The sequence below is a fragment of the Octopus sinensis genome, linkage group LG18, assembly GCF_006345805.1.
Source record: "Octopus sinensis linkage group LG18, ASM634580v1, whole genome shotgun sequence".
Lineage (NCBI taxonomy): Eukaryota > Metazoa > Mollusca > Cephalopoda > Octopoda > Octopodidae > Octopus > Octopus sinensis.
In genome coordinates, this window is record NC_043014.1 from 21,463,392 (window position 1) to 21,484,277 (window position 20,886).

A 20,886-nucleotide genomic window follows, 5' to 3' on the forward strand; every position below is an offset into this window, starting at 1 on the left:
CGATTTTCTTCCTCCGTCTTCCCTTCTTTTGGACTTTCCTCTGTTTCCGAAGAACTCGAAATGTTAAACCATCTTCCTTTCTTTCCTGAGCGTCTGCTAATACATTACACATACCACGTCCTCGCGTTGTTGTTTTTTGTGTTTGTTCTTTGTTTAATTTACTATGTGTGTGTGTGTGTGTGTGTGTGTGTGTGTGTGTGTGTATATGCATACATAATGTATGTATATATATATATATATATATATACACACACATATACATACATATATACATTATGTATGCATTATGTATGTATATATATGTATATGTATATATATATGTATATATATATATATAATATATATATATATATATATATATATATATATATATATATATATATATATACATATACATATATATACATTATGTATGCATATACATATACACACATATGTATACACACGCATAAACATACATGTATACATACCCACGTACATATATATACATATATGTATTACCCGGAGCTTTAAGAAAGTCATCGCTACCGAGCTAATCCACAGCCTACAGACGAACAAACTCACCTCCTGCATTCAGTTATGCGCTGTCGATAAAGTTTACGACATTAGCGCTGCTTTTAAATTGTGTTTGCATTTATTCTTACGTAATCATCGTCGTGGCATGCCAGCAAATGGTTTTTACATTGTTTGTAGATGGTCATTGACTGCTGATTCAGTTCGCCTCCAATTCGATTTGGGTATATGATGTTGATAAGCCTCAAAAATGGTGAAATATCGATATCCATCGCTTCTGAGTGGTATTTAGGGCGAATTGCCAGATTTAGCACCTCTATACTTCCATCTCTTCCCTAAGATGAAGATGCCGCTCAAAGGTCACCGTTGTCGAGATCAAGAGCGAATCCTTGACTCACTTATGGAAAATGACTTCCAGGCCGGATTCTAAAGGTGACCACCATCCTCACAGACACCCATCATCGTCCCTATCACATCACCGAATCCTTTACCTACACTTCTAGTAACATCGTTTACTACATCACCTGCTCTCGCTGTCCTTCCCTGTACATCGGTCAAACGAGACGCCGCTTGGCTGACCGGTTCGCGGAGCACCTCCGAGACATCAGACTCGGCAATGACACCTTGGTCATGCGCCATTTCCGCTCTACCGGTCGTTCGCTACAACATTACAACATCTGTCTGTGTTCGGACTGTCTTTGCACGGGAGCCATCCGGACTCTCGCCTTCGCTGTGAACAGGAATTAATCTTCTCTCTTCCCTTCTTTGCACCATTGGGCTCAACTTACCTCCTCTCTTCATCTCATACCAACCTCACCTCCTCTTTTCATTTGATACCAACCCCACACCACTCCACACACACTAGCACTGGCCACTTCCTAGCACTCACACCACACATCATCTACACGCCCACACAAAATCTTCTATAGCGTTACCACACATACTAGTTGCCAATTTAGCATATTTTATGCTAGATCTAGCATTCTTTTTCAGCATTTTGCAGAAAATTTTTGAATCTAGCATTTAGCGGGGAAAATAGCAGGTTTTAAATTTTATTTAGCATTTTTCTCTGATCGTGACATTTCCACAATAGCTATTCTTTTTACATCTTTTTCCTCCTTTTCTACTTTCGCTAATGTATCTTATAGCCAAATTTTAGTACTATCGGCTATTGTTGAATTTTTCTTTCACTTTCTTGAAACTTCAAATGAAAGTTTATCAAAAGGAAATTTATCAAGTTATGAACTTTTCCAGTCCCTCTTCCCCCATCCCCCCTCTTGGATACAGAGTGGTGCTTGGGGTGGGGGGATAATTCATGTCAGCATCTGAACTCACTACACAATAATGGAAATATGTTGCAAAGAATGAAAGCATGGAAATACGTTCTAACAATGTTTTATTCTGTTGTGATGAGTTTTTATCCTGACAGGTTTACTGATTTACTTTCAGTTTGACTGTTTTAAAATAGACCTGTGTTTTTTCATGCTTGTTTTGGATTATATATCTTGTATAGAAGTACAGGGGTGGCGGGGGTCTCCCCCCTTTATATTTCTACTTACTTTTTTTTCAACTATTGTAGTTATATTTGTGGTTTTACCAATAGATATTAAATGTAAGATTGGAAGCGAAATATGATGTTTCCAGGTTTATATCAGAACATAGTTTTAGGATTCCTGCAGATTTTACTTTTCCATTTATAAGTTGGCCACCCTGCATCCTGAATCAGTATTCTTCACCTCAAGAATTTGTAAGCAGCAAACTTAAGAATTGTTAATGACGAATGAAAGAATTGTTAGCGGCAAACTGATAAGTCGTGTTTTCAATTTTATATTTTTATTAATCATTCAATTTATTTTCTTGCTTCCCACTACATTATAATGAGCAAAGAAAAATCAAAGTTGTGCCAGCAAAAATTCCAAAAGGAATGGCTTAAGATGCCAGCGTTTACTAGTGACCAATCTAAAGCACATTGCAGATATTGTAGATGTAATATGTTGGCAAAATATTCCCTTTTAATAAGCCACTGTGAAGCAAAGAAACATAAAGCATCAACTCCACATCAAATGATTCTGCTTACCAATTCTATTGAAACCAAAAATGATAAGACATCTATGCTTGAAGCAAATTTAGCAATGTTTATTTGTTGCCATTCATCATTTAATAGCTGTGATCACTTAATAGAGTTATGTAAGAATTATATGTCTGATAGTGATATTATATCAAAAGTGAAGTTGCATCGTACAAAATGTGCAAATATTGTGAGAAATGTTCCAGCTCCATATTTTGATGGAGATTTGATTTCTGATATAGGAGATAGAAAATTTAGCCTGTTATTAGATGAATCCAATGATATATTGATGAGCAAGTTGTTAGGAATTGTTATCATATATTACAGTGACACTCACAAAAAAGTGGTACATACATACAGTATGGTATCTTTAGAAACGTGATGCAGATGGCATTGTAGATGCCTTAAAAACTGAATTAGTGAAAAAGAAATTAGATATAAAAAAAATTTACTGGCAATAGGAACCGACAATGCTAGAGTAATGATAGGAGTCAACAATGGTGTTTTCCAGAAATTAAATGAAGTTCCATCATTGCTTCTATTTAGATGTGTATGTCATTCTTTACAGTTGGCAGTATCCCACACTTGTGCTGAATGCTTGCCCATAAATTTAGAATTTTTAGAATCCGAAACCTATAAATGGTCCTCTCATTCTTCAACAAGACAAAGTGCCTACAAACAACTTTACCTTGCTATCAATGATAAAGAGCCTTTGAAGATCATGAATTCTTGTACGACTAGGTGGCTGTCAATAGAACCAGCGGTAAATAGAATTTTAAGCCAATGGTTTGAATTGCAAACTCTCTTCCAAACTACAACCACAAAAGAAAAATACTTTACAGCACAAACGTTACATGAAATGTTTTGTGATTCTAGGAATGAACTTTGCCTTTTATTTTTGCATCCAATTTTAAAACATGTTCAGGAAGTGAATAAACTGTTTGAATCAAACACTGTCGACAAAACAAAATTACTTGAATATCTTTCAAATTTGATCAATTTTGTTGCTAATATGACAGTGTTGCCAACATGTAGAATTGATCCTCTTGATCCAGATGCTTCTATTGAAAAATTTCTGGATCCTAAACCAAATCTAAGCTACAGGTTCGAGAGAAAAATAGCACAAATGATTATCAAGAAGCCACCGAAGAAAATAATATTCGCAAAAGAGCACAATTTTTACTCTGCCTTTATAAAGAGCTCAAGCACCGTTTGCCAAGAAATATTAATATACTGAGGAATATCAAATGTTTTTCAGTAGAGAATATTTTGAAGCATTTCAAAGAGCCAATTTTACCTGTCTTAGAAGCAATGCATTTAAATGAAGAAAAAATTGCTTCAATTGAAATTCAGTTTAATAGCATTCATTTAGTTAAATGGACAAATACGTCTAATACTGAGGCATTCTTGCTGGAAGTCTTGAACTATAAAGATGCTACTGGAGGAAATCCTTTTAGAGATGTTGCAAATTTTGCCATTAATCTATTGACATTGCCAACCTCAGATGCAGAAGTTGAACGGTTGCTCAGTAGTATTGGTGTAATCAAATCAAAATTGAAAAACAAAACGCATCTTCCTATGCTTAGATCAATACTGTCTATAAAATATGGCCTGAAAAGATATGGGAAATGTTGCAAAAACTTTGATATTCCAAAACCCATACTTAACAAGATTGGGACCTTGAATGTATACAGAAGTCAAAGTAAAAATGTAAATAAAAATTAAGCTTTTTAATATAATTAGTTTTTAGCAGCGCACTTTACGGTAATAACAATCAACTTCTGTCATTCAAATGCAAAATGGCTGGCAACTAACATCATGCTTGAAAATCAAAAGTACCAACGAATTTGAATCAAACTGTTTTGATCCATACATGTAACTTCCAATAAATTCGTTGAGTGCCCTTCTTTCGTTTGTCCACTCACTCGTGTGTGTGTGTTCATATATATATATATATATATATTATATATATATATATATATAATATGTATATACGAGGGACGTTCAATAAGTAATGCCTCTGACCCACTTGCAGTTATTTGATCTAGCTGAAATTTTGCATGTGCAATCATTTATATCTCTATAGAGCAAGTGGCAAATTACAGCTCTGAACTAATTGTGGTTTCTGATTTACAGGTGTTTGAACTGAGTCAAGTGTGAAATGGGGCCTGTTGAATGTCGAGCAGTGATCCGGTTTTTGTATTTGAAAGGACGCACACCACGGGAGACTTTTGATGAAATGAAAGTAACTTATGGTAATGATGCCCCATCATATGACCTTGTAAAACGCTGGCATCGTGAATTCAAACATGGTCGGAACTCTGTGTAAACAGCTTCCAGATCTGGTCGCCCCCTTCTGCCATTGATGAGGCATCTGTCCGTCAAGTTGAGGCTGCCATTTTCGAAGATCGACGCATAATTATTCGCCAAATAGCCCATGAGGTCAAGATTAGTACCGGGTCTGTGGAAACTATCATTCATGACCATTTGCATATGCAAAAGGTGTCTGCCAGATGGATTCCCAGGTTGCTCACGCCTTTCCAGAAGCAAGAACGCGTCGAGTGCTCGAGGGTAAATTTGGAGATGTGCCAAGAAGATGAGTCAAAATTTTTCAAAAGACTGATTACACAGGATGAAACCTGGGTCCATCACGATGATCCAGAGACCAAAGCCCAGTCAATGCAGTGGAAGCACCGTGACTCACCTCCTCCAAAGAAGGCAAGGGTGCAGCCCTTCGCTGGCAAGGTCATGCTCACAGTCTTCTGGGACCAGGACGGAGTAGTGATGACAGATTTCCTGGCAAAGGGTACCACAATTGCAGGAGCCTATTATGCTTCACTTTTGAGGAAATTAACAGAAGTTATCAAAATCAAGAAGCGGGGCAAGATCAGCAAAGGCATCCTCCTCCTGCAGGACAACGCTCCGGTCCACAACTCGCTTGTCGCCAGATCAGAAGCACAGGCGTATGGCTATGAACTCCTCCCCATCACCCCTATCTTCCTGACCTTGCATCCTCTGATTTTCACCTCTTCCCAATCATGAAGTTGTTTTTGAAAGGAAAGCGTTTCTCAGATGATGCAGCCTTGATTTCTGAAGTCACGTTGAGGTTGGAGGACCAAGCTGGGTTCTTCTACAAAAACGGTCTCCAGAGCCGCATCAAACGATGGGAGAAATGCGTAACTCTGGGTGGTTCCTATGTAGAAAAAGACTAATAACTGTGCCAAGTTTCGTTGCTCTACTGCTATGGGAAGTGGGTCAGGGGCATTACTTATTGAACGCCCCTCGTATATATATGTATATATATATATATATATATACATATATATATATATATATATATATTATATATATATATATATATATATATATATATATATATATATATATATATATTATATATATATATATATATATATATATATATGATTTTGATTTGATTTTGATTTTTCCAGTTTCAGCTTATGAGCTGTGGCCATGCTGGGGCACCGCCATTTGGTGTTGCTACTTGGTTTCACTTCATGAAGGCTTTCTAGCAGCTGCTATTTGGTGCATGAGAGAGTTCGATGCAGCTGCCCTCATCTGCCCCACCTGCCGTGAAGTTGGTTCATCTGGGACACCTGACAGGAAGAGATCCAGCTTCATTTTAAAGACATCTGTATCCACCCCATGCAGGTCTCTCAGGTTCTTCGGGAGGATATTGAAGAGCTTTGGGCCTCGGAAGCCCAGGCTATCACAGAATCTTGTCCTACATCTTGATGGCAAGTTTGGAGTCCAAGGCACCACGCAGTGGCGCCCAGTTCTGGCATTTGCGTAACTCTCGATGCCAAAGTTCAGGACACTTCCCTCCAGGATCTTCCAGATGTATATTATGGCATATCTTTCCCGCCTACGCTCCAGGGAATATAATTTTAATTTCCTGAGTCTTTCCCAGTAGCTTACATTCTGCATAGAGGCTATCTTCTTCGTGTAGCTACGTTGGATCGCCTCGAGCTCTGTGATCAACTTGACACTGGATGGTGACCATAACTGAGAGCAGTAGTCAAAGTGGCTTAGGACAAGTGTCCTCCAGAGGACCATCATGGTTTCTTGTTCTCTTGTTCTAAAGGTTCTGAGGATCCATCCGGCCAGTCGTCTACATTTCATTGCCAATTTAGTAACATGTACACGAAAGGTCGCGTCATCACTCATGTAAATACCTAGGTCACGCACTGATTGTGCCTCTGGGATTGCTATTCCTCCGGGTCCAGTGTATTCATTGGGTATTGCATTTAGTTTTGCATGCTGATAGTATAGAGCTTGAAACTTTTCAGTATTGAACTGCATGCTATTCTTTTCGGCCCACTTGTATATTTTGTCTAGCTCACATTGCAGGTGTTTAGTGTCCTCAGGGTTCTGTATTGCCTGTGAAACTTTTGTATCATCTGCATAACTTGTGATCGTGGCTCTCTGCGTGGCTGAGGGCATGTCTGAGAGGGCCATTATGAACAGTAGTGGTCCCAGAACAGTGCCCTGCGGAACACCGCTCACTATTTGCGTGTTAATGGAAGTGGCCCCATTGGCCACTACCACCTGACTTCTATCTTTCAGAAAGTCATGAAGCCATTCTCCCAGTTTTCCAACTATGTTGAGATCACGCAGTTTGTGACATATCATTCCATGATCGACTTTATCAAAGGCCTTTGCAAAGTCGAGATATATGACTTCCACATTTGAGTGGTTGAGCAGCCGTTTCAGCACCCAGTCATAGTGTTGTAGGAGCTGAGTTAAACAGCTTCTCCCTGGTCGGAAACCATGTTGGGTGTCGGGCAGCAAGTCATTTTCTTCAAGGAAGGTGATCAGCTTCCTTCTGACTATTCGTTCCATGACCTTGCTGATGTGTGAGGTCAGAGAGATAGGTCTATAGTTCTTGGCTTCCGCTCTGCTACCTCCTTTATGAATGGGGCATATTTTACCTTCCTTCAGTTTTCTTGGAAGTTTGCCAGCTGCAAGGAAGCTCTGAAAGAGGAACTGCAGTGGTCTTGCTAGGACTCTCTTACATGCTTTTAGGAGGATTGCCGGAATCCATCGGGGCCAGTAGCTGAGTCTGTTTTCATTTCATCTATAGCCTTGATTACATCGTCTTCCTTTATATCGATGTAATCTATCGTCGCCGCCTCTGATTTTATATCTGCAGTGGTAAAAAAGTCAGTTGGATTGGTGATTTGGAGATGCCCAAGGGGTGGAGTGAAAACACTCTTGAATTGCTCATTCAGTATTTCACTTACCCTCATTGGTTTTCCTGTAAGTGTGCCATCCTTTTCGAGGAGTGGCCCTATTCTACAGTGCACCGTAGCTGTTTCTTTGGCATACCTGTAGAAAGCTCTGGGGTTAGATTTTATGTTGTCTATAGCCCAGGCTTCTTTGTCTGCTCTTTCCTTTTCATGGGAGAGTTTCAGACATTTTTCGATTTCCAACAGTTTTATTTTTAGGCGGGACTTTTCACTGCTTCCAATCTGTTTGTTTAGGCGATTTGAAAATTTTGTACGCCGTCTCATTAGAATTTTCCTCTCTCTGGGGATTTTGTTCTTGTGTACAGTGGCCTTTCTCTCTGGGACATATTTGTAGCATATGGCTTGCATTACAGACATGAATTATATATATATATATATATATATATATATATATATATATATATATATATATATTATATATATATATATATAATATATATATATATGTATATATATATATATATGTATATATATATATATATATATATATATATATATATAATGCGTGTGTGTGTATACGTGTTTATGTCTTTATATTTGTGTTTGCCCACTACCACCGCTCAACAGTCGGTGTGGGTTTTTATACCCCTGGAACTTAGTAGTTTGGCAAAAGAGACAGATAGAATAAGTACCAGTGTCAGTCAAAGGCATTTATTCATCGAAATATATCCCATCATATTTTATTGCCATCATTATGCCAAAAGCTTAATTCCACGCATATAGCATTTGGCTACGTTAGAGGCAAAAACTCCTTACACCAGTTTTCAACCTCATCTATGGTTCGGAAATATGGTATTCTGATGGTGCAAGGACTGGATAGTATGTAGGGTGAAGCAGTACTTCTGGCCCCTCAAGTTTGCGCTTGGTCACATTAGTAGTGTGTGGTGGGGCATTGTTTATGCTGTAGGACTGTGCATCTTCAATTGACTGGTGCCTGGTAGCCGGTTTCAAAGCATCATATACTCGCTGCAGTTGTTGAGCATAAAAGTTAGCACTCACAGCATGACCATCTGGGATAAACTCAAAGTGCAATGACTCCTTGAAAGTCCACCAAATACACAATATGATCTGTTCAAACCGTCCTTCTTTAACAACAGGTTCTGAAGCCCGGTTGGAACGAAGCCACTGATTTCGGTTATTAGGATTATGAAAATAGTTCCATTTTTCATCCTCAGTTACAATTTGATGCCAAAAACGAGTTCTTGAGGATTTGCCAGTAGTTTGCAAATATTCACATGTCATTGAGCTTGGTCATTGGTCAATTCATGGGGAGCTTCTCGACAGCGTTTGTTCAAAAGGTTGAGTTTATGGCAGTGTCAGTTGACGGTGCTTTGCAAAGGACCAAGTTCTGTCGTCAATGTATGAGTGCTTGTGCTTGACGTACTTAACCATTTTTAAATAAGGACTCACCCTCCACAACAGTTCTCACTGGCCTTAGTTTCTCTTCAAGACTGGTGTCATCTTCTTTGAAACATTCTGCCAGAAATCATTAATGAAAATCAAAAAAAACTTTTGACTCAACCTGGTATATATATAAAGTGTATCCCAGAAGTTTTGAGACTTTTTGGGGAGAAACATTTATAAATTTTAAAGAAGTACAATTCGAAATCGGAACCTCTAACTTCAATGCACTTGTTGTAGTGCTCGAGCCGCTTCGTGAAGGTCCCATGAAAGGTCTCCAAAAATGAGGGTCTCCAGGACCCTTGTCATAGCTTCCATCTTCTTCAGCTTGGAGAACAGCCAAAACTCACAGTTCTGATGCCCATCTCTGTCATGTCGTTGGTTACCAGGATGGAATTGTGGACTGGTGAATTGTGCTGGTGCAGGTTCTCTTGCCATGGGCAACGTAATGTCTTTCTGAACTTCCTCAAAACCTCAACAAAGTATTCTGTTACTGCTTGGCCAGAGAGAACCCAGTGGATGTAGATGATACCCTTGCTGTCGAAAAATGAGGTTATTGTGAGCTTTCTTGTGTCAGGCAAAAACAGGGGTTCAGGCTCACACACGTTAATCCATAAGCAGTCTGGGGCATTTCATACGTTTCTGTAGCACTTTAAAACAAAGCTTTATTGCATAGCGAGCTTCCACAGCATCTTCAAGTCCCAACTGCATTCTCCAAACTGGTCAATTATGGCAGTGTTTAGGAAGACGTAGGTTACAACCGTCTCCTTCAGTTTGGAATAACAAAAGTTGGTCGGTCAGCTTCTTAGATGTATAGTAATGATACACTAGAGTTACAATAATCTAGGACAGTTATAACAACCTCTGCTAGAAAAAAAAGTCTCAAAACTTCTGGAATATACCTCGTATATGTGTGTGCGTGTCTGTGTCAGTGTACATGTGTGTGTGTGTGTGTGTGTGTGTGTGTGTGTGTGTGTGTGTGTGTGTGTGTGTGTGTGTGTGTGTGTGTGTGGTGTGTGTGTGTGAAAACGAGTGAATTATCAAATAAACTGAAGTACCACTCGACATATAGGTGGAGTTGTATTTATAGACTAACAGATTGATGTAGCTCCTCATGTTAAAGCCTTGGGGACGGGGGAAAAAAAATGTTCATTTCCTCATTTCTTCAGAAGCAAAGTGAAGAAGAAAAAGATGGCTACTTTATGACAGAGTGATTTCGCCATCACTATATTTCAGTGGTTCCATGATTTCAGAAATTAACCAGCCTTCAAATTCACCCAGTTCTTTATCATCGATTTTAGCCCTTCACTGTCAAAACCCTCCTCTTTGAAGATTTTGCTAAGCAATTTTCCAAAATCAATAACCTTCACACTAGAATCATTACGGATGCTAAGAAGTCGCTTCTTTTTTTTTTCACAATATTTCTTACACGATAAAAACAAAGGAGGGTATCACTGATGTGTTAAATATCATGCAGCGATTGTAAACTGACATCAAGATTCCGCCTGTTTTAATACATAGCATGCTTCCATCTAGTTGTAGTTATCACTAAGTTATCACTATACCAATGTGACCTGAACTGAGTAATGTGGTTCATATCCCCTCTATTATAAAGAAATCATATTTTTCTTCACTTTGCTTTTGAATGATTGAGGAGATGAATGCCCTTTTACGTTCACAAAACTTTTAAGTAACATGAGGAGATAAATCAGACTGTTACTCAGTGTGTGTGTGTGTGTGTGTGTGTGTGTGTGTGAGCTAAGCTGTTGATATTGTCTTCAAAAAATATAATCTTTCATTTTTAGTCTTATCTCGTAATAACTCGTCCCTATGTGCTGATAATTTCTTCTTTCTTCGCTCTCTACGATAATTTGTCCGTTGTCTATGACATTGTTTCTTCAAACCCCGTTTGCTTAATTCTTCTCTTTCCATACATCTCTCTGAATCAAAACTTCGCCATTCGCGGTGCACCCGCCATTTCCCACCCCCACCACCAATACCGGATATCTCTCTATATATTTCTCAATCTATACCGGATATCCCTTCTCCCACCACCATTATGGGTGTCTATTCCTCGAACCCCTCCTCCTCAATACGCTATTTCACTATGAATTACCCCTGCTTATCTTCCCCTCCTTCCAGTCCCCCCCCCTCACGTTATATCCTACGTTTAATTTTGTCTAGAACCTGCCACCACCCCTACCTGTCATCGTTTCTCCTAACACCCCTCCCCACTGGTGCTCCCCCCCTATATTACCTGCACTCTCCCCCCATTTCCTCCCCCCACTCTCTCTTCTCCCTGCTGGAACCCCCAGCCCATCTCTAGAATATCCATGTTTCTGCTACACTGCTTAAACCACGTTGCTCAATGACCATAATGCTTGCTTAGAATACTGCTAACACCTGCCTACGGCAGGGGCCAGAACCTTAACATGCCTAAATGCTTGAATGTTGTCAGGTCGGAAGAGAGATCAGACGAAAAATGCCTAAAAAACCATCACCACCACCACAACAACCCTCTTCTTTTCAGGCGCTAAATTGCACCCCTCCTCCCCACATCTCCTTCCCAGTTTTCAGAGTTGGCACTGTGAGATTGTAGAGATGCTTGAGAGAAGATGGGTTGATGTATGCTGCATACAAGAGGTAAGGTGGAGAGGTGCATCAGCTAGGGTCCTCACAGGCAAGGCACATAGGTATAAAGTCTTCTGGCAAGGTAACATGGATGGGGTAGGGGTGTAGGCATTCTCCTTGCGGAGAAATGGGTGGATAAGGTCATAGAGGTTGTCAGGGTTTGCGATAGAGTGCTTAAGCTCAGGTTAGTCCTACAGAGTGGCACAGCTACGATTATCTCCGCCTATGCCCCACATGTGGGGCTACCAAATGATCAGAAGGACCACTTTTATGATACCCTTCTACAGGCTACCTCAAAGACTAGTGGCAAGGACCTCATCTTTGTGGGTGGAGACTTTAATGGGCATGTTGGGCGGGAATCGGGTATCTTCACTGGGGTACACAGTGGCCATGGTATTGGCACCAGAAATGATGAGGGAACTAGACTACTGGAATTCTGTGATGCATATAACCTTTTAATCTGCAACACTAACTTCAGGAAGCCTGACTGTCACCTAATAACTTATCAGTCAGGAGACTCCGCAAGCCAAATAGACTTCATCCTCACCAGACAGCGGGATGCAGGGTCGCTCTTAAATACAAAGACCCTCCTGGGTGAAGAGTGTATCCATTCAGCATAGGCTAATCATTAGTGACTTTAGGCCTGAGGCCAGAAGGACTCCAAGAAACAGACCAATCCAGAAAAGAAGGATTTAGAAGCTAAAGAACCCTTCGCATGGTCAGAAATTTAGGGACATACTCATCAAGAAATTTGATGAGAGGGAGGAGGAGCTTCAGACGTCGGACATAGAAGGTAGCTGGAAATTCCTACAGGACAGCTTGCTGAGTGCCACAGACCAAGTCTGTGGATGGTGCAAAGTCCCTTCCAGACCCAGAGTTACGTGGTGGTGGAATAGTGCAGTAGACAAAGCCATTAGTGCAAAGAAACAGGCCTGGAGAGCCTGGGGGGATGGGGGTAGCGGGGAACCGTACCAAGTGGCCAAAAGGGAGGCCGGGTGGCAGGTATACATAGCCAAAGATATAGCAGGAAAGAAGAAGTTTGCCAATGTCCAGTGACGTGAGGACCAAAGAACTGAGGTATTTCGGATTACTAGACAGTGTGTGAGAGAAAATAGTGATGTTACAGGAGAGAAATGTGTCCGCATGGATGATAGGGCACTTGCTTTTAATGTTGGTGAAAAGAAAGAGGCTTGGGGAAGCCATTATGAAAGACTGCAGAATGTGGAGAATGATGGGAGGAAGAGAGCCTGCCAAATGTTGACCCAGTAGAGGGACCAGCTATCCAAATAGACAGCTCCCTTGTAGTTAAGGCAATTAAGGGTATGAAACCAGGTAAAGCCCCGGCCCATCAGGTATCACTGCTGAGATGCTTAAAACAGCTGGTTATGTGGGCTATGGCCTAGTCACCCGTATTGTAAACCAGGTAGTTCATAATGGAGTCATACCCAATGACTGGCATAGCAGCACCATAGTCAACTGCTACAAGGGTAAGGGTGATGCTCTAGATATAAATAACTACAGGGGTATTAAACTGTTGGATCAGGTGATGAAGGTCACAGAGAGGGTCATAACCCATCTCATTAGGGAGAGGATTTGCTTAGATGAAATGCAGTTAAGTTTTGTGCCGGGTAGAAGCACCACTGATGCTATATTCCTGGTCCGACAACTGCAGAAGTACCTAGCTAAAGATAAACCCCTCTACATAGCTTTTGTGGACTTGGAGAAAGCCTTTGACAGGGTTCCCTGATCCCTTATCTGGTGGTCGATGCGGAAACTGGAGATTGACGAATGGCTAATAAGGGCTGTACAGGCCCTATACAGAGAGGCTGTCAGCAAGGTTAGGATTGGCAACAAATATAGTGAAGAATTCCGGGTAGAAGTAGGTGTACACCAAGGCTCAGCCCTCAGTCCCCTTTTATTCATCATAGTCCTCCAGGCAATAACAGAGGAATTCAAAACAGGTTGCCCCTGGGAGCTCCTCTATGCTGATGACCTGGCTCTCATAGCAGAATCACTACCAGAACTAGAAAAGAAATTTTGGGTGTGGAAACAAGGGTTAGAATCAAAGGGCCTTAGAGTAAATGTAGCGAAGACCAAAGTTATAGTAAGCAGAAAGCCAAACTCAGCACTCACCCCATCCGGCAGGTGGCCCTGCTCGAGCTGTAGGAAAGGTGTAGGTAGAAACTCCATAAGATGCACCCAGTGTAAGCTATGGACGCATAAGAGGTGCAGCAACATCAAAGGGAAATTAACTGATAAGATAGCTTTCATGTGTGGCAGATGCACAGGGACAATAGACACCACAAATACTCAGAAAACAGATTCCATCACACTCCAGGGGGAGAAACTAGAAGTAGTTGATAGTTTCTGCTACCTGGGTGACCAAGTTAGTAGTGGAGGTGGATGCTCAGAGAGTGTCACCACTAGATTACGAATAGCCTGGGCAAAGTTTATAAAGCTCCTACCCCTACTGGCAACAAAGGGTCTCTCACTCAGAGTGAAAGGTAGATTGTATGATGCATGTGTGCGAACTGCCATGCTTCATGGCAGTGAAACATGGGCTGTGACTGCAGAGGACATGCGTAGACTTGAAAGAAATGAAGCTAGCATGATTCGCTGGATGTGTAATGTCAGTGTGAATGCATGACAGAGTGTAAGCACCCTGAGAGAAATGCTAGGCATAAGAAGCATCAGATGCGGTATGCAAGAGCGACGCTTGCGATGGTATGGTCATGTACTGCGGATGGATGAGGAGAGATGTGTGAAGAAGTGCCGCTCCCAAACAGTTGAAGGAATCAGGGGGAGAGGTAGACCCAGGAAGACATGGGATGAGGTAGTCAAGCATGACCTCAGAGCGTTGGGCCTCACTGAGGCAATGGCGAAGGGCCGAGATCTCTGGAGATGTGCTGTGACTACAAAGACCCGGGATGCTTCCGGCACCCGTTCTGCATAGCCCCTGCCCATTCAAAGTACCTTGGATCCCGGAACATCTCGCTGTGCTTGAGTAGACTTGTTGAGTCAAGTGCATGTACATGAACATCGAAACAAATATCAATGGAAATAGTAGATGTGATACCTGTGCCAGTGGCACATAAAAAGCACCATCCGAACGTGGCCATTGCCAGCGCCGCCTCAACTGGCTTCTGTGCCGGTGGCACATAAAAAGCACTATCTGAACGTGGCCGATGCCAGCACCGCCCCAACTGGCTTCTGTGCCGGTGGCACATAAAAAGCACCATCCGAACGTGGCCGATGCCAGTGCCGCCTTGGCTGGCTTCCGTGCCAGTGGCACGTTAAAAGCACCAACCGATCGTGTCCGATGCCAGACCCCCCCTGGCACCTGTGCAGGTGGCACGTAAAAAGCACCCACTACACTCGCAGAGTGGTTGGCGTTAGGAAGGGCATCCAGCTGTAGAAACACTGCCAGATCAGACTGGAGCCTGGTGCAGCCCTGGCTTCCCAGACCCCGGTCGAACCGTCCAACCCATGCTAGCGCGGAAAACGGACGTTTAAATGATGATGATCATGATACATAAGAAATAATGAATAATACATTCACTAATATTGCAGAAAGATTACTAGGCTGTAATAAACTCAGCGTACGCAGCTGAAACGGCTTTTTGTCTTTTATTTATATAGTATTGTAAATTTAGCCTCATAACAGCCGGTTCATGTTACTAAACAGTTTCATGCTAAAGAATTTTCCAATTACTGTAAAACTGTTATTGCCACTAGTCCTCATCATTATCATCATCATCAGCATCATCATTTAACGTCTGTTGTCCGTTGTCCATGCTGGCATGGGTTGGACAGTTTGACCGGGCTGGTACGCTGGAAAGCTGCACCAAACTCCGGTCTGATTTGACATGGTTTTCTATGGCTGGATGCCCTTCCTAATGCCAACCACTCCAAGAATGTAATGGGTGCTTTTACATACTACCGACACGGGTGCCATTTGCGTGACACAGGGGTGCCAATTTGCATGACACCGGTATCTGCCATGACTGTAATTTTGCTCAGTTTGATGGGTCTTCTCAAGCATGACATAATGTCAAAGGTGTCGGTCATTGCCTCTGTGAGGCCCAACACTCGAAAGGAGCTCTAGTCACTTTACCTCCATCAGACCCAACACTCGAAAGGAACCTCATGACTGAAAATATATCTTAGCCAACTTGTTGATTCCATCCTATAAGTCAAGGTTGGCTCTCACCTCATTAGAAGTCCTCTCATTGTAAAAAGGAATTTATTTCTCCTACACCCAACACTTATACATGAACTTTTCCAAGCTTAATTACTGCTTGCCCTGTATTTTCCAGGCTCAATATTAATGAATATTCTAGTACTTTGCACCTGCATTTTTCATTCTTGTCCACTTTTCCAGGCAATGCTTCTAGTATTGTTATTGACTAAATTTACCTTTATATTTTTCATTCTATTAATACTAAAATTAAGACAGAAATGTTTTTATTTAAATACAAAGAAATTTTTAAATTAAAAAATATTAACTTCAATCTTTTTTAGTTACAATAAAAAGCAAAAAATATTAAAAAATCAAAAAAAGCACACACACTATTTGATGAACAATTTCAGAAATTTATTTTGATCCAGATTTTCCCAAAAACCTTCAGCTTCATTGTTCTCCACTTTTGTTTGGTAGCTATTCACATACCTGGTCAATATCATACTGTTTCCTCCAATATAATGACAGTATTTGTCTGCCATATTAAAAACAGTAAAGGATTGTAATCATTGATAAATTTTCCAGATGATTTTCTTTGAAATTGATAAAGCTTTTTAAACCTTTTCAATTTCTTCTTAATTTGACACTTTCAAATTTTGCTGCATAAATGCATTTGCAAACTACTGATCAAATTGTAAAACTTGCAACTAGCTACTGAATATGGCAATCTGGAAGTAAAACATTGCTCAAAACATTTTTGAATTTTTTCTAGAGAATCTTTATCATAAATAGGTTTTTGATTCATCTGAATTTCCATATGAACTTGTGGAGCCCTTCTTTGTTAATACTCCATTCTTCAAGAATAATGCCTGATGTTGCCACAAATTAGATTGCTTGTGTTTTTTTTACCGAAAACACTTTATTTATTATAGCTTGTAATCAGTGATAAAAATGTTCACTAACAGCAACATCATTTACACACAAAGTACTTGTTTTGACCGTTTGATTATATATATATATCTTTATAAACAAACTTTGAAGTACCAAATGAGTCGGTATTTTATCGAAAATAAAGGAAATCTCAAACACAGAATAGCTGTTCAAACAGCTTACAAGATCAGGTAAATACCCCTAGAAAACAGGGGTAAAAAATGGCCAGCAAGAGAATCAAACCTGGTACCTCTGAAAGTCCAGTTAAGCACTCTGTACCTTTAAGTTAAGTGACCATTCACATGAGAGACTGTATTTTATATCACTAAATATCTTAAAATGACAAAAATATTTTGATCATCTTTTTTTATCCCTTAAAACCACACTACTTTTTTTGTAGCTGATATTTTCTGATGAGATTTTCATCATAAGATTCCTCGCATAGAGCTCTTTCATTTGAATATAGCAATTGTAGTATTTTCTTTTACAATAGCTAAGATATTTTGATTCAAAGTCAATTTTTGGCTTTACTCTCCCGTTTTTGACATCACATATTTTGACCTAACATTTTTTTTAATGAACCAAATTTCAATAATTTTATCTCCAAATGTAGCTTAGAGCTGGACAGTCATTGCAAAAAAAACCACATTCAATTTGGTTGAGAACTGAATTAATGAGGAAGCCTAGAACTGCTCATAAGTGACTAAAAGTTAACCTTAAGAACATATTCAACAACTGCCATGGTTGAATGACATGAAACTGTCCAGTAACATGGATTGGATGTTTTGAGACCAAGTTTATAATACTGTATAAATAATATACTCACTTTATTACCTAATACACAATTGCTTGCTTTTTTCTGCTTTATGAAAACTTTTGTGTGTGTGTGTGTGTGTGTGTGTGTGTAATATTACATTTAAGCTCACCTTTTCTTCATTTTTCAATCTGATTGCTTTCATTACTATTCAATGATTTGGTCATTTAAATGCACAGCCCTATGCATTCCTTAACTACTGTCCTTGAACTGCAATACATAAAAGAGCATGTTTCTAGATAGGTCTGTCACTAATAAACTCTCTACATTCGATGCTCACGATAACTGAAGACCTAAACACAGAGCCAACTTATGCATGTTTTATACTTTTTTACTTTTTATACTGTCATTTTTGTTGTTTTATATTTTATGTTATTATTGAAACACTTGTTCATATGCATCATCATTCACACTCACATGTAGACAAACCATTGTGTATACACATCCCAAACACACACAGACATGCATGTACATGGACATGCACACATACACACACACACACACATACACACGTACACATACATACACACACACACAAACGTATGCATACACACACATATACATATGCTCACATTCTCTCCTGTACAAACTCAATGATACACGTACACACACACACACATACAACAATACCTATCACAGCCTGTATATATATATATGCACACATACTTGAATAGCCACAATAATATACACATGCACAAGACACACTGCTAAACTCCCATCAAATACACCCAAACCAATACACACATACCGGGACAGACACTCACACATAAATGCATTGATGATCTTTTGCTCTCTTGCTCTCTCTCTCTCTCTCTCTCACACACACACACACATACACATACACATTAAAGTGTTTACATGTGCACAAATAAATACATATATATCTATGACAAATGTTTATTTGTATGTACATTACTCACTTTTTTTTTCTTTTCTTCTTTCTCTCTCTCTCTTTCAGTAAGCACCTCGAAAATATCTGAGAGGCAATCAGTTACTTTCTTAGACCATGAATCTACTGCTGCTAGCCCACCAACGGGACCACCTCCATCTGAAGCTACTGAAGCTATTGAGGTAGAGACTCCTTCTGAAAGTTATCAGATAAGTGACATACAGATAGAGATAGATGAGGAGACTTTCTCGCTTGAAGATGTTGAATCAACAGAAATGTTAGAGTGAGTGTTTTGATTATTATGGAAATGAGTTTAATTGATTGGTATTTTGTGTTCTGAAGAAGTCTTCAAATATTGCAAGTTTAATTAATATTAAATTACCTTTACAATTTGAAGAATTCAGAAAGAAATGAAAAATAAGGATAACTCAGCAGAGTTGGAAAACATAGGCACAGACGTAGCTGTGTGGTAAGAAGCTGGCTTCCCAACCACATGGCTTTGGGTTCAGTTCACTGCATGGCACCTTGGACAAGCGTCTTCAACTATAGTCTTGGGCCAACCAAAGCCTTGTGAGTGGATTTGGTAGACAGAAACTGAAAGAAGCCTATAGCCTATGTATTTATATATATATATATATATATATATATATACATACATATATACATACATATACATCGATATATATATAATAAAAGAAACAAATAAAGTTTTATTAGAAACGTCAGAACACTTCTACATGGGCTCTATTGGATGCAAAGAAGTTGTCAATAAATTGAAGAAGTTGTAAAGATAATTTAAGAGCACCCTGCATGTATATACACTGAACCTCAAAAGAAATGCAAGATGTGTGTGACTGTGAAATATATTTTGATTTCATTATGTCTGTGATAAACTTTGAAAAAATCTGATAAAGACAATTCCTTGGATGCACCTTGACCACAGTCTATGGGTTGTTGTTATGTGTTCTGGTAGTCGGCAGATCCAGCACATCGAGATGGTAGGGCATGACACGTTCAATACTGTATATGCCGTCCCTGGGTGTTCAAAACAATCATACACTATTGGTACATGGAGTGCATAAGGAGATTCACAAAAGCCATTGGCACCTGTGCCCACACCTTGAGGAAAGCTGCCTCCAGTTTCACACAAGTTGTTGGCCTTGCAGCCACCTGGTTTTGCCATCTCTGAATTTCATCCCACAGGTGTTCAATTGGGTTCAAATCTGGGCTGAGAGCCGGCCATGGCATGATTCTGATGTTGTGCTGATGCAGGAAGTCCTTGGTGACGCTGGCCATGTGGATGGGAGCATTGTCCTGCTAGAACACGTGGCCATGGTGACGTGTGAAGAAGTGCACAATGTGAAGTCTTAGGATCTGGTCAACATAGCACTGCATTGTAATGCTATTCCCTCTGCCTGCATCAACATTTTGGAACACATGGGGCCCTTTTCTCTGATTCAGGCCTATAGCACCCCAAACCATGATGCTTTGGCCACCCCACATATCTCTCTCTATGACACATGCATTTCTGTAGTGTTCACCCCTCCTATGCTACACCCTCACTCTACCATCCAAGGTGGAAATACAGTACTAACTCTCATCAGAGAAGACTATTGACCTCCATTGTTGATACTGCCAATGTTGATGCTATGTAGACCACTGATGGTAGCAGGCAGTGAGGAGAGGCCCTCGAGCAGGATGACAGCAGCAACTCCATACACTTTCTGCAACTTTTCATAGGCCTCCGAGCAGGTATTGCCATGGCAACTTACTCTATCATGGTCAATGCAATGATCACACATTACACACCTTCCTTCCAAGCACTGCTGTAAACAGCAGAAGTGGGCTAGAACATTAAAACTTAGTGCATCTGTACAGCAGAGTTAAAGATCAATTTGTGCCAAGCAGCTTCACTCTATGTACTTTAGCTTCATTACTATGGCAAACGTCTTTATACTTATTGATCAGACTTCGTATTTCTGTCTGTGTATATATATAGATATATATATGGAAAAAAGTCAAGGGAGAAAATGATAAAATAATTTTATAAGAAACATTTCAGTACCACTTTCAGTCATTGAGACTTTTTCAACTGTAAATATAGAAAAAAATTAAAATTTGGAAAAATTAAATGAAAAGTATTTTAAAAGAATATTTGCATAGTATTCAAATATAAGGGTCATTTTCCTT

At 40.0% G+C, this 20,886-nt stretch overlaps 1 long non-coding RNA gene across 1 annotated transcript in view; it reads left to right on the plus strand.

The window, feature by feature from the left end:
• Positions 1-18,964, plus strand: part of LOC118766936 — a 27,430-nt gene extending 8,466 nt beyond the window's left edge. Inside the window, exon 4 of the long non-coding RNA XR_005002843.1 lies at positions 18,766-18,964. This is a non-coding gene — a long non-coding RNA (uncharacterized LOC118766936). The remainder of the gene's footprint in view (positions 1-18,765) is intronic.
• The last annotated feature ends 1,922 nt before the right edge of the window (positions 18,965-20,886 follow it).